General features: G+C 45.4%; 1 protein-coding gene across 5 annotated transcripts in view; it reads right to left on the reverse strand.

The window, feature by feature from the left end:
* lsamp (limbic system associated membrane protein) overlaps nt 1–13074 on the reverse strand; it is a 1629956-nt gene that overhangs the window by 57654 nt on the left and 1559228 nt on the right. The window lies entirely within an intron of this gene.

A 13074-nucleotide genomic window follows, 5' to 3' on the forward strand; every position in this document is an offset into this window, starting at 1 on the left:
CCGGGAGTCTTACCTTCCACGCCAGCAAGGTCGGCTACGGGAGGTGCCCCCAGGTCATGAAAAGTTGACGGTGTCTGGGTGAGGAGAGGGACGACCATTCGCTGGACGATCCAGATGGAGGAGACGACTGCAATGGGCCTTTATGGCCTTTGAAAATGGGGACTTTGAAAATGGAGCCAAAACCTGGCGAGTATTGCATGTGGGCTCAGGAGGCTGTTTTTATGCATTATGTACCTATGTATGGCAATAATCTTACTGATTTATATGCAAAAAACGAATTTACAACTCTGCTACACATGATAATAAAGAAGAACCATAACCACACCCATAGTCTATCTACCCTGGCATAAATAAACATGGAAATTCGATGTTCGTCGAGGCCAAATGTGAAAATTAATTTTATTGCATCGTACAGATTAAGTCACCTTTAAGGTATTGAAATGATAAAGGCTCACAAAGTGGCACAGATAGGGTAGAGAGTCAGAGCCTTATTTCCCAAAGATGGGAAAGTCAAAGACAAGAGGACATAGCTTTAGGGTGAGAAGGGCAAACATTAAAGGAGATGTTTTTTTACACTGAGGAGGGGTGGATGACTGGAACGCGTTTTGTGGGGTGATGGTGGAGACAGAGATTATCATGATGTTTAAGAAGCTTTTTAGATATACTTATGGATATGCAGGGAGTGAAAGGTTATCGATCATGTGCAGGCAGATGAGATTATCTTGCCATCTTGTTCAGCACAGACCTTGTGGGCCGAAGAGCCTGTTCCTGTGCTGTATTGTTCTATGTTTTATATTTTCAGTTTTTTTAATAATCACATGCCTCTACATTAAAATAGATTTATTATATGGAGTTTGGTAATAAACTATTGTGAGCAGTTTTGGGCTCCATATCTGAGGAGGGATGTGCTGGCATTGGAGAGGATCCAGAGGAGGTTTACAAGAATAATCACGGGGATGATTGGGTTAATGTAGGATGACCATTTGAAGACATTGGGCCTGTGGTCGCTGCAGTTTACAAGGATGGGGAACAAGGAAATGGCAGACGAGTTGAACAGGTACTTTGGTTCTGTCTTCACTAAGGAAGACACAAACAATCTCCCAGATGTACCAGGGGACAGAGGACCTAGGGTGACAGAGGAACTGAAGAAAATTTACATTGGTCAGGAAATGGTGTTGGGAAGACTGATGGGACTGAAGGCTGATAAATCCCCAGGGCCTGATGGTCTGCATCCCAGGGTACTCAAGGAGCTGGCTCAAGAAATTGTGGATGCATTGGTGATCATTTTCCAATGTCCTATAGCTTCTGGATCAGTTCCTGTGTATTGGAAGGTAGCTAATTTTATCCCACTTTTAAGAAATGAGGGAGAGAGAAAGTAAGGAATTATAGACCAGTTAGCCTGACATCGGTGGTGGGGAAGATGCTGGAGTCGATTACTAAATATGTAATAGTGGCGTATTTGGATAGCAGTGACAGGATCGGACCAAGTCAGCATGGATTTGTGAAGGGGAAATCATGCTTGGCTAATCTGCAATTTTTTGAGGGTGTTACACGTAAAATGGACAAGGGAGAGCCAGTGGATGTAGTGTACCTGGACCTTCAGAAAGCCTTTGATAAGTTTCCACACAGAGGATCATTGGGCAAAATTAGAGCACATGGTATTGAGGTTATTGTATTGACATGGATAGAAAATTGGTTGGCAGACAGGAAACAAAGAGTAGGGATTAACAGGTCCCTTTCAGAATTGCAGGCAGTGACTAGTGGGGTACCGCAAGGCTCGGTGCTGGGATCGCAGCTATTTACAATATACATTAATGATTTAGATGAAGGAATTAAAAGTAATATTAGCAAATTTGCAGATGACACAAAGCTGTGTGGCAGTGTGAACTGTGAAGAGGATGCTATGAGGATGCAGGGTGACTTGGACAAATTGGGTGAATGGGCAGATGCATGGCAGATGCAGTATAATGTGGATAAATGTGAGGTTATCCACTTTGGTGGCAAGAACAGGGAGGTAGATTAATATCTGAATGGTGTCAGGTTAGGAAAAGGAGAAGTACAACGAGACCTGGGTGTCCTTGCACATCAGTCACTGAAAGTAAGTGTGCAGGTACGGCAGGCAGTGAAGAAAGCTAATGGTATTTTGGCCTTCATAACAAGACGAGTTGAGTATAGGAACAAAGAGGTCTTTCTGTAGTTGTACTGGGCCCTGGTGAGACCACACCTGAATATTGTGTGCAGTTTAGGTCTCCTAATTTGAGGAAGTACATTCTTGCTATTGAGGAGTGCAGCGTAGGTTCACGAGGTTAATTCCCGGGATGGTGGGACTGTCATATGATGAAAGAATGTAATGACTGGGCTTGTATTCACTGGAATTTAGAAGGATGAGAGGGGATCTTATAGAAACATATAACATTATTAAGGGATTGAGCACACTAGATGCAGGAAACATGTTCCCGATGTTGGGGGAGTCCAGAAGCAGGGGCACAGTTTAAGAATAAGGGATAGGCCATTTAGACCTGAGAGGAGGATTTTTGTTTTCACCCATAGAGTTGTGAATTTGTAGAATTCTCTGCCTCAGAAGGCAGTGGAGGTTGATTCATTGGGTGCATTCAAAAGAGAGTTAGATAGAGCTCTTAGGGCTAGCAGAAACAAGGGATATGGGGCGAAGGCAGGAGTGGGGTTCTGATTGTGCATGATCAGCCATAATCATATTGAATGGCAGTGCTGGCTCAAAGGGCCGAAAGGCCTACTCCTGCACCTATTGTCTATGTATCTATGTATCTATGAGGGGGGACTTCATTGATACTTACCGAATAGTGAAAGGCCTGGATAGAGAGGTTGTTTCCACTAGTGAGAGGATTTGAGTATAGGAGCAGGGAGGTTCTGCTGCAGTTGTACAGGGCCTTGGAGAGACCGCACCTGGAGTATTGTGTACAGTGTTGGTCTCCTAATCTGAGGAAAGACATTCTAGCCTTAGAGGGAGTACAGAGAAGGTTCACCAGATTGATCCCTGGGATGGCAGGACTTTCATATGAAGAAAGACTGGATAGACTAGGTTTATACTCGCTGGAATTTAGAAGACTGAGGGGGGATCTTATTGAAACATATAAAATTCTTAAGGGGTTGGAGAGGCTAGATGCGGGAAGATTGTTCCCGATGTTGGGGAAGTCCAAAACCAGGGGTCACAGCTTAAGGATAAGGGGGAAGTCTTTTAAGACCGAGATGAGAAAACATTTCTTCACACAGAGAGTGGTGAGTCTGTGGAATTTTCTGCCACAGAAGGTAGTTGAGGCCAGCGCTATATTTAAGAGGGAGTTAGATGTGGCCCTTGTGGCTAAAGGGATCAGGGGGTATGGAGGGAAGGCAGGTACAGGTTACTGAGCTGGATGATCAGCCATGATCATATTGAATGGCGGTGCAGGCTCGAAGGGCCGAATGGCCTACTCCTGCACCTATTGTCTATTGTCTATTGTCTATTGTCTCGACCCAAAACGTCACCCATTCCTTCTCTCCTGAGATGCTGCCTGACCCGCTAAGTTACTCCAGCATTTTGTGTCTACCGGCAAGTTAACAAACATGTATTTCAGTTGAAAAATTGATCGAGAATTCTACAATGAAGGGCATGAATGATTGCAAAGTCACCAATCGCTATTCGGTAAAGAGTTTACTTTAGTTCAGGGATGCAGCATGGAAACAAGCCCTTCAGTCCACCGGGTCCATGCCAACCTTCGGTCACCCGTTCAAACCAGTTCAATGCTATCCCACTTTCTCAACCACTCCCTGCACACGAGGGGCAGTTTACAGAGGACAATGAATCTACAAACCAGCATGTCTTTGGGAGGGAACCCACACGGTCACAGAGAGGTTATGCAAATTCCACACGGACAACACCCGAGGTCAGGATCAAACCCGGGTCTCCAGCACTCTGAGGCAGCAGCTCTACCAGCTGCGCCACCGTGCAGCACAAAGATAAAGATGCACAATTCTGCATAATGCATTCACTGGCAACTTACTCATTGTAATTCAAAATATTGAAGGTTTTGTATAATCCTTCAGAATTGCACAAAGTTTTAGTTTGCCCTACTTATATTGGAGATGTATTATGATGACACTGATAGAGTGTAACCATTTCAGATTGGTTTAAAGACAGTTTTAGGTAGTGCCACCATTTAATTAAATTTCGCCCATTTTCATCTTGAATGAAAACCTATTTTCTTTTTGTTTAAAATATTTCTTTCTCTCATTCACTATGCTCTGGAAAAACTATTTGCTGGTCAACATCACTGTTCATCTTCAACCAAAGGTATTCGAGTCCCCTTGACAGAGACAATCAACACATGAGAACACTCATGCACAGCGTGGTTAATAATGGGAGAAAGTCACCGGTTTATTCTACTTAAAAGGCACTTAAAAGAAAATAATAATAATGAAATCATGGGCAATATAAGCATGCACAGGGCATTAATCCAACATTGATTTCAATTAAGTTCATTTTTATTGTAAACTAAACCAAGAAAAAGGGATATTAAAAGCTTGACCCCGATTCTTACTGAAGAAGTTCTTAGTTTTAACTGACAATGTTCATGAACCGTTTGCATGTTGCATACAAAATAATCCTGTAATTGGTGCAGACTTTTTAATTATAACTATGTAGCGGTAACTAATTTCATCCTGACTTCATGAGGCTCTGTTTTTAAAAAGAAAATTATAGCTCTGTGGGAAACAATTTGCACAAGGAAGCACTTGGCCTCTTTCATGGAGACAAGGGTCACCACTCTGAACAGTTGACAGACCAGACGGCAGCATTGAGTATTCCTGTTTGCTGTGTATCTGTTCCACCTCAGTAACACGTGTGAAGGTGAGCACATTCTGCAAAGAATTAACATGGCTAATGTGACCCGACATTATCCAGGCATAATTCTCAGAATGATCGGGGCTCTGAGAAGGACATAATTCCAAAAGTCAGTCCTTACTTTGGAAAGGCCCACAAGGGTGATGTTCAGATAATTATAAGACATCATTAATACTTAGTCATCGAGCGCTCTCATTTAACACCGCTGACACAAATATTTCATTTTCTCAAAGCTTATAATGACAACTCAAAGCACCAACCAACACTCCTGAAGTATTAATGACAGAGAGACATTCCCTGGAGTAGATTGTCTGATTCAAATTAATATTTGTGTTAGGGGAATAGAAATTGGAAGCCCCAGTGCATCTTCCATCTTCAGTAGCCCCATTGGATAAATCATTATCGCATTCCCTTGCTGTTAAGTGCAACCCATTTAATCTAAAATACACAGTGCAGTATTTTTATAGCTGGAATCATGATGTACAATTATGACTTGGAATATCTGCAGCTTTGGTCTAGTTATTTGTTCAGCGTTTTCATTTTCCAGAAGTGTAATAATTCACTTCGAAAACTCCCAGATTACAATTAGATTTACACCATGCTTACTGCTTCACTTATTAAAGCATACTAATTCTGTTTAACTGGTTAGGTTATTTATAATGGATATTAAAGTGGGCGGCACTGGCAAAGGCAACATTTATTGTATATTTCCTAAAGACTCTTGGTGCCTCTTTTCAGCCCTCCCATGAAGATACTTGCTCTGTATTGTGAACGAGAGAACACTAAAACTTGGACTCAGTAACAACATAGCTGAACCTGTGTGTATCTCTCTCCGGATGGCACCGACGATGGCTGCTCCTTGCTGTTCTGTATGTGTTTGTTCGTTTTTTTTGTCGTCTGTGAAAATCCCACAAAGATCACGTTCATGAGAGAGGTGCTCCTTAACATCAGATATATGGTAACTTCAAACATTGTTCCAGATTTCTCTCACTCGCTGGACATACTCGTTGGCGGGGCTGTGGCTGCGTTCAAGGTCTTGAGACAGAGGAGGACCCGTGGGAAGCGCTCTGGAGCACTCACCCGACTCCGGCGACGAGGATTACGCGCATCGCTCCCGAGTATATTCTTTGCAAATCTCCGTTCTCTCAACAACAAAGTGGATGAACTGCAACTCCTGCGCCATACAAATAAGGACTTCTCTCGAGCCACTGCCCTGTGCTTCACCGAGACCTGGCTGTGTGAGTCGACCCTGAACAATGCGCTGCAACTAGCTGGCTTTCAACTACACAGAGCGGACTGCGACGCAGAGGCAGCGGGAAAAACAAGAGGAGGTGGAATATGCTTCCACACTAACCAGTACTGGTGCAGCAACATCACGGTACTGTCTAACTTCTGTTCCCCCAATCTAGAATCTTAATCAACTCCAAACCTTTTTATTCTACGAGGGAATTTGCCTCTTTTATTCTCGCTGGAGTTTACTTCCCCCCCCAGCCTGCGTACGTGAAGCGCAAACGCAACTTGCTGACCAGGTATTGAGGGTAGAGAGTGACTTCCCGGACTCCATGGTCATTGTTTTGGGGGACTTTAACAAGGCTAACCTCAGTCGTGAGCTCCCAAAGTACAGACTTCATGTTACCTGCCCCACCAGAGGGGAGAGGACACTTGATCACTGTTACACTACAATCAAGAACGCATATCGCTCTGTTCCCCGGGCGGCCCTAGGTCTCTCTGATCATTGTTTTGTTCACCTTATTCCGACCTACAGGTAGAAACTAAAATCTGCTAAGCCTGTGGTCAGAACAATGAAAAAGTGGACGAGCGAGAGCATTGAAAACCTACAGTCCTGCTTTGACTGCACTGATTGGAAAGTGTTCAGGGAAGCAACCACAAGCCTCGATGAGTATACAGGCACTGTGACATCCTATGTCAGCTTTTGTGAGGACAGTTGCATTCCCACTAAGACCCGGATCTGGTTCAACAATGACAAGCCCTGGTTCACAGCAGAACAGACAGCTCCGCCAGTCAAAGGATGAGGCCTACAGGAGCGGGGATGCAGACCTCTACAGGCAGGCCAAGTACAAGCTGAGAAGTGGAATCAGAGGTGCCAAAGAAAGGTACTCTGAGAAGCTGAGGAGCAAGTTCTCAGCGAATTACTCTTCTTCAGTGTGAAGGGCTTGCAAGAAATCACCAGCTCTAAGAGGAAAACCCCCCGCTCCTTGGACAATCGTCAGCTGACCAACGACCTGAACGTGTTTTAGTGCAGGTTCGAGAAACAGAAACATAACCCTGGGACCCCCTCCCCCCCACCCCCAATCACCACTTCACACTGACTCACAGCGTGACTCCAGTCTGCAAAGACTGGGCCCTCGTCCATGACACACCCCCTCCTTGCTGCCCAACATGTCTGGCCACTTCTCCATCTACAACAATGGAAATTGTGGAGGTGGAGAGGCGATTCAGGAGACAGAAAAGCCGGAAATCTCCAGGATCGGACAATGTTTCCCCTTCTACCCTCAAGCTCTGTGCTGACCAATTGGCACCGGTCTACACAGACATTATCAACCAGTCCCTGCAAACCTGCACTGTCACTGCCTGCTTCAAAGTCTCCACTATTGTCCCTGGACCCAAAAAGAAAAGGATCACTGGTCTTAATGACTACAGGCCTGTCGCACTTACCTCTGTAGTCATGAAGACCTTTGAAAGACGTGCTGGCCCAGCTGAAAAACATCACAAACCCCCTGCTGAACCCCCTGCAGTTTGCATACCGGGCCAATAGATCAGTGGATGATGCAGTCAACCTAGGCCTGCACTTCATCCTCCAGCACCTAGACCGCCAGGGGACCTATGCCAGGATTCTGTTTGTGGTCTTTAGCTCTGCATTTAACATCATTGTGCCAGAGCTACGACACTCCAAACTCTCCCAGTTGACTGTGCCTGAACCCCTCTGTCAGTGGATCAGCAACTTCCTGACAGACAGGAAGCAGCATGTGAGGCTGGGAAAGCACATCTCGGACCCGCAGACCCTCAGCATAGGAGCACCGCAAGGCTGTGTACTCTGCCCTCTCCTTTACTCTCTCTACACCAACGACTGCACCTCCACAGACTCCTCTGTCAAGTTTCTCAAATTTGCGGACGACACTACCCTGATTGATTCACAAAATGCTGGAGTAACTCAGCAGGTCAGGCAGCATCTTGGGAGAGAAGGAATGGGTGACGTTTCGGGTCGAGACCCTTCTTCAGACTGATGTCGGGGGTGGGACAAAGGAAGGATATAGGTGGAGACAGGAAGATAGAGGGAGATCTGGGAAGGAGGAGGGGAAGGGAGGGACAGAGGAGCTATCTGAAGTTGGAGAAGTCGACGTTCATACCACCGGGCCGCAAACTGCCCAGGCGAAATATGAGGTGCTGCTCCTCCAATTTCCGGCGGGCCTCACTATGGCACTGGAGGAGGCCCATGACAGAGAGGTCAGACTGGGAATGGGAGGGGGAGTTGAAGTGCTGGGCCACCGGGAGATCAGTGGCGTTAATGCGGACCGAGCGCAGGTGTTCAGCGAAGCGATCGCCGAGCCTGCGCTTGGTTTCGCTGATATAGATGAGTTGACATCTAGAGCAGCGGATGCAATAGATGAGGTTGGAGGAGGTGCAGGTGAACCTCTGTCTCACCTGGAAAGAATGTTTGGGTCCTTTGATGGAGTTGAGGGGGGAGGTAAAGGGACAGGTGTTGCATCTCGTGCGGTTGCAAGGGAAAGTGCCCGGGGTTAGGGTGGTTTGGGTAGGAAGGGACGAGTGGACCAGGGAGTTGCGGAGGGAACGGTCTCTGCGGAATGCAGAGAGGGGAGGGGATGGGAAGATATGGCCAGTGGTGGGGTCCTGTTGTAGGTGACGGAAATGTTGGTGGATGATATCACTACCCTGATTGGACTGATCCAGGATGGGGAGGAATCTGCCTAGACAGGAAGTGACACAGCTGGAGTCCTGGTGTCTTTGTAACAACCTGGAGCTCAATGCTCTTAAGACAGTGGAACTGATTGTAGACTTTAGGAGAGCTCCACCTCCCCTCCCCCCACTCACCATCAACAACACCACAGTCACATCTGTGGAGTCATTTAAGTTCCTTGGAACCATCATCTCCAGGGACCTTAAATGGGGGCCCACCATCGACTCCACAGTCAAAAAGGCCCATCAGAGGATGTTCTTCCGCTGAGGAAACACAATCTGCCACAGGCAATGATGGTCTAATTCTATACTGCTATCATTGAGTCCATCCTCACCTTCTCCATCAATGGTCTGGTTTGGCTCAGCCACCAAGCATGACATCGGAGGCTGCAACAAATTGTTTGATCAGCTGAGAAGGTTGTTGGCTGCAACCTTCACCCCATTGACGAACTGTACACTGCAAGGGCCAGGAAGCAAGCGGGCAGGTTCATCTCTGACCCCTCCCATCCTGGCCACAAAATCTTTGAAGTACTTCCCTCTGGAAGGTGTCTCCGGACTGTCAATAACCAAAAGTCTGTAGTCTCTTTTTGCTCTGGTTTATTTCACTCACATGTTTAAACTGTAATGTTTTATTCTTAATACTTTAATGTTTTAAACTTTATTCTTAATTGTTTATTGTGTGTTCGTGTTGTTACTTGTGACCCGAGCACCGAGGCACATTCCTTGTATGTGTACATACTTGGCCAATAAACTTATTCATTCAACTCCATATAAACCAATATTAAAGAGTCAGGCAGCTGCACAGTCCAAAATGTTGAAACAAAGAACTGCAGATGCTGGTTTACACCAAAGATAGACACAAAGCGCTGGAGTAACTCAGCGGGTCAGGCAGCATCTCTGAAAAACATGGGTAGATGAGGTTTCGGGTCGGGACCCTTCTCCTGACCCATGTTCTCCAGAGATGTTGTCTGACAAGCAAGTTACTCCAACACATTGTGACTTTTTTTGTAAATCAGCACCTGCAGTTCCTTGTATCCCTATTCAGCGACAAATAGGGGTTTGGTAATCTATCTATACAGCAATGAACATAAAATGAAGGATGACAATAGTTAGGTCTTGCTGGGAATGAAAGGATAAAAGGCAGTCTCCAGAAAAGCAAATCATAGAAGCATTGTAATAAAGGTCGGGACCCATCTTCAGATTGAAAATGGGGCCATGGTGGGGGGGGGGGGGGGGGACAAGTGGAAGTGAGAAAAGACCAGGACTCCAACCCCCCCTTACTTTCAGTCTGAAGAAGGATTCCAACTCAAAAGGTCACCTATCCATTTTCTCCAGAGATGCGACCTGACCCGTTGGGTTACTCCAGCGCTTTGTGTCTATCTTTGCTGCACAGTCCGTGATAGAAACATGGAAAAATAGGTGCAGGAGTAGGCTATTCAGCCCTTCGAGCCAGCAGCGCCATTCGATATGATCAACTAAAATCAGTACCTCGTTCCTGCTTTTTCCCCATATCCCTTGATTCCTTTAGCCCTACGACCTGAATCGAACTCTATCTTGAAGACATTCAGTGAATTAGCCTCCATTTGGAAACAGATGGGTCTCTGCCACTGCAAGGCAGCGATTCCACCTCTAGGCCATTGTGATATATATGCAGTCACTTTGACCCCTGCAAATGGGACATTTTGCAGCCAATCATTCCAGCGAAAATCTAACATCAACTTTGCTTCACACCATAGGAAGCAGGCTTCAGTCCACAGCCATTATCAAAGCTCACAGCTCAGACTTTGAATCTGCAACTGGGTGAATATTCCCAGTTGTATGGGAATTTCCACCTTCTTTAATTGAAGGCAACCAAACAACCAAACATGCATACTGCAATCAGCAAACATGACACAGAATCCAAAACCACCAATAAAAGAAAGAATTGTTTTAACATCTTCAACACTAACAGCGTCAAGCCTTTGGTTTGCAGATTTGTTTTGTGCTTAATTCCAGCTTTGAAGACCACATTAAATATTAATTGAGCTGAAGCTGATTACATCAAGCAATTAGATCACTAAAAGTCCTTAGCTCCTCCAGATTTTTCCTTCACAGCTCTGCCTGAAGGTACAGTATTAGAAGAGGGAAGAATATATATCTCATGAAACTGTCAAAGCTTAGGCATTTTACAGATGTATCAGAGAACATATTTCATGAGCTTTTCCCCCATTTCCAAGAACTGTCAGTGACCAAATATAAATAATTTATATCAACTGTCAAGTTCAATTATCCTGGAGTATTTCCCACACCATGGAATTTGTTCGTCTGTGTAGTCGCATGCAACTTCAATTTGTTCAAATTGGAATTCAAAATTAAAACTATGGGGTGGAAATTCATGAATGTTGGAGGAGATAATGATGATAGATTTCCAGCATGTCCTGAAACTGGGCAGCCTGATGCTAATCAGGAAACGAGACACATGGAGTTGTAGAGGTATACAGCACGGAAACATGCCCTACAGCCCAACTTGCCCACACCGACCAACATGTCCCATCTACACAAGTCCCATCCATGTACCTGTTTAAATTTTTCTTAAACGTTGACATACCACTCTTGTTGACAAAGTTGTCCCTCATGTTTCTATTCATCTTTGTCCTTCACCTTAATCCTATGTCCTCTGGTTCTCGATTTCCCTACACTGCGCAAAAGATTCTGTGCGTTTACCCGATCTATTCCTCTCATGATTTTGTACACCTCTATAAGATCACCCGTCCTCCTCCTGCACTCCAAGGAATAGGGTCCCAGCCTGCTCAAACTTACCCTACACGTCTACAAGTTAATGATTATAGCATGAGGAGACACAAGGAACAGCAGACACTGTTTATAAAAAAAGACACAAGTGACAGAGTAACTCAGCAGGTTTGGAGATCATGAACAGGTGACATTTCAGGCGGGGACCCTTTTCATTTAGTTTAGACATACCGCGTGGAGCAGGCCCATGGTCCACTGCTGGTCGATGCTGACAGGCAATCACCCATATACTAGCTCTGCCCTGCATACTAGGAACTACAGTATTTGCAGAAGCCAATTAACCTACAAACCTGTACATCTTTGGAGTGTTGGAGGAAACCGGAGCAGCAGGAGAAAACCTACACAGTCAGAGGGAGAACGTACAAACTCCGTACAGACAGCACCCTTAGTCAGGATCGAACCCAGGTGTCTGGTGCTTTAAGGCAGCAACTCCACCCCTGCGCTATTATGCGCCTCTTGGTGTATGATTGTAGCAAACTGCCTAAGCAAAACACTCTTGAGATGCAGTTCTTGACAACCCAGCTACCTTGCTCGGGGCAAGCCGTTTGTAAGACTGTAAGGAACGTGGGGGCATAGGGTAGCAGAGGCACTATTAACTTCAAAGCAAGAGGCGGTCTCCTATCTCCTTTTGGTTCCAATGTGGTGGAATATGTGCAAACCTCAGCTGAAGGTTTCCACAGAGACCTCTGCCAGTCACTGGAAGATCTGCCAGATAAACTGCTTTAGAACATAGAACATAGAACAGTACAGCGCAGGGATGGGCCCCTCAGCCCACAATATCTGCGCCGAACATGATACCAAGTTAATCTGATCTCATCTGCCTGCACATGACCAGATCCCTCTATTCCTTGCACCTCCATGTTTCTATCTAAAAGCCTCTGAAACGTTACTGTCGTATCTGCCACCATCACCACTTCTGGCAATGTGTTCCAGGCCCTCACCACCCGCTATGTGAAATATTTCCCCCGCACATCTCCATTAAACGTTCCCCCTCTCACCCTCTAATGTTGGCCATTTCCACCCTATCTATGCCTCTCATAATTTTATATATTTCTAGCATGTTTCCCCTTAAGCTCCGACATTCCAAAGGAAACAATCCAAGTTTATCCAACCTCTCCTTAAATGAGGAATAACCCTATGGCTTTTTTAAATTGCGACCACCGAGTCTATGGAAGGAATTTCACAGTTGAGTCGTGAAACAGACACCCTCTGTTGGATTGAGGGCCAAGCTCATGTCAGGCTGCGGCTAAGACCAGAGTAGAAATAAGTCAACTGCAGTCTGAATATACCCGGACAGCATGGACACAGGCTGTAGCACTGTTAAATTATACCAGTAAATGGGGTACATCTTTCATCGATGGCTATGTCTTTTATACTGAGGCAATTTGTCAATTTAAGATCGGTGTGCAATAATCCTCTGGGGGTTAAACGAATGGTTAAAGCAAGAATGAAGCTCAGATTGTAAACAACACTCAAGCCAGTTTTTATACTGA

The sequence above is a fragment of the Rhinoraja longicauda genome, chromosome 12, assembly GCF_053455715.1.
Source record: "Rhinoraja longicauda isolate Sanriku21f chromosome 12, sRhiLon1.1, whole genome shotgun sequence".
NCBI lineage: Eukaryota > Metazoa > Chordata > Chondrichthyes > Rajiformes > Arhynchobatidae > Rhinoraja > Rhinoraja longicauda.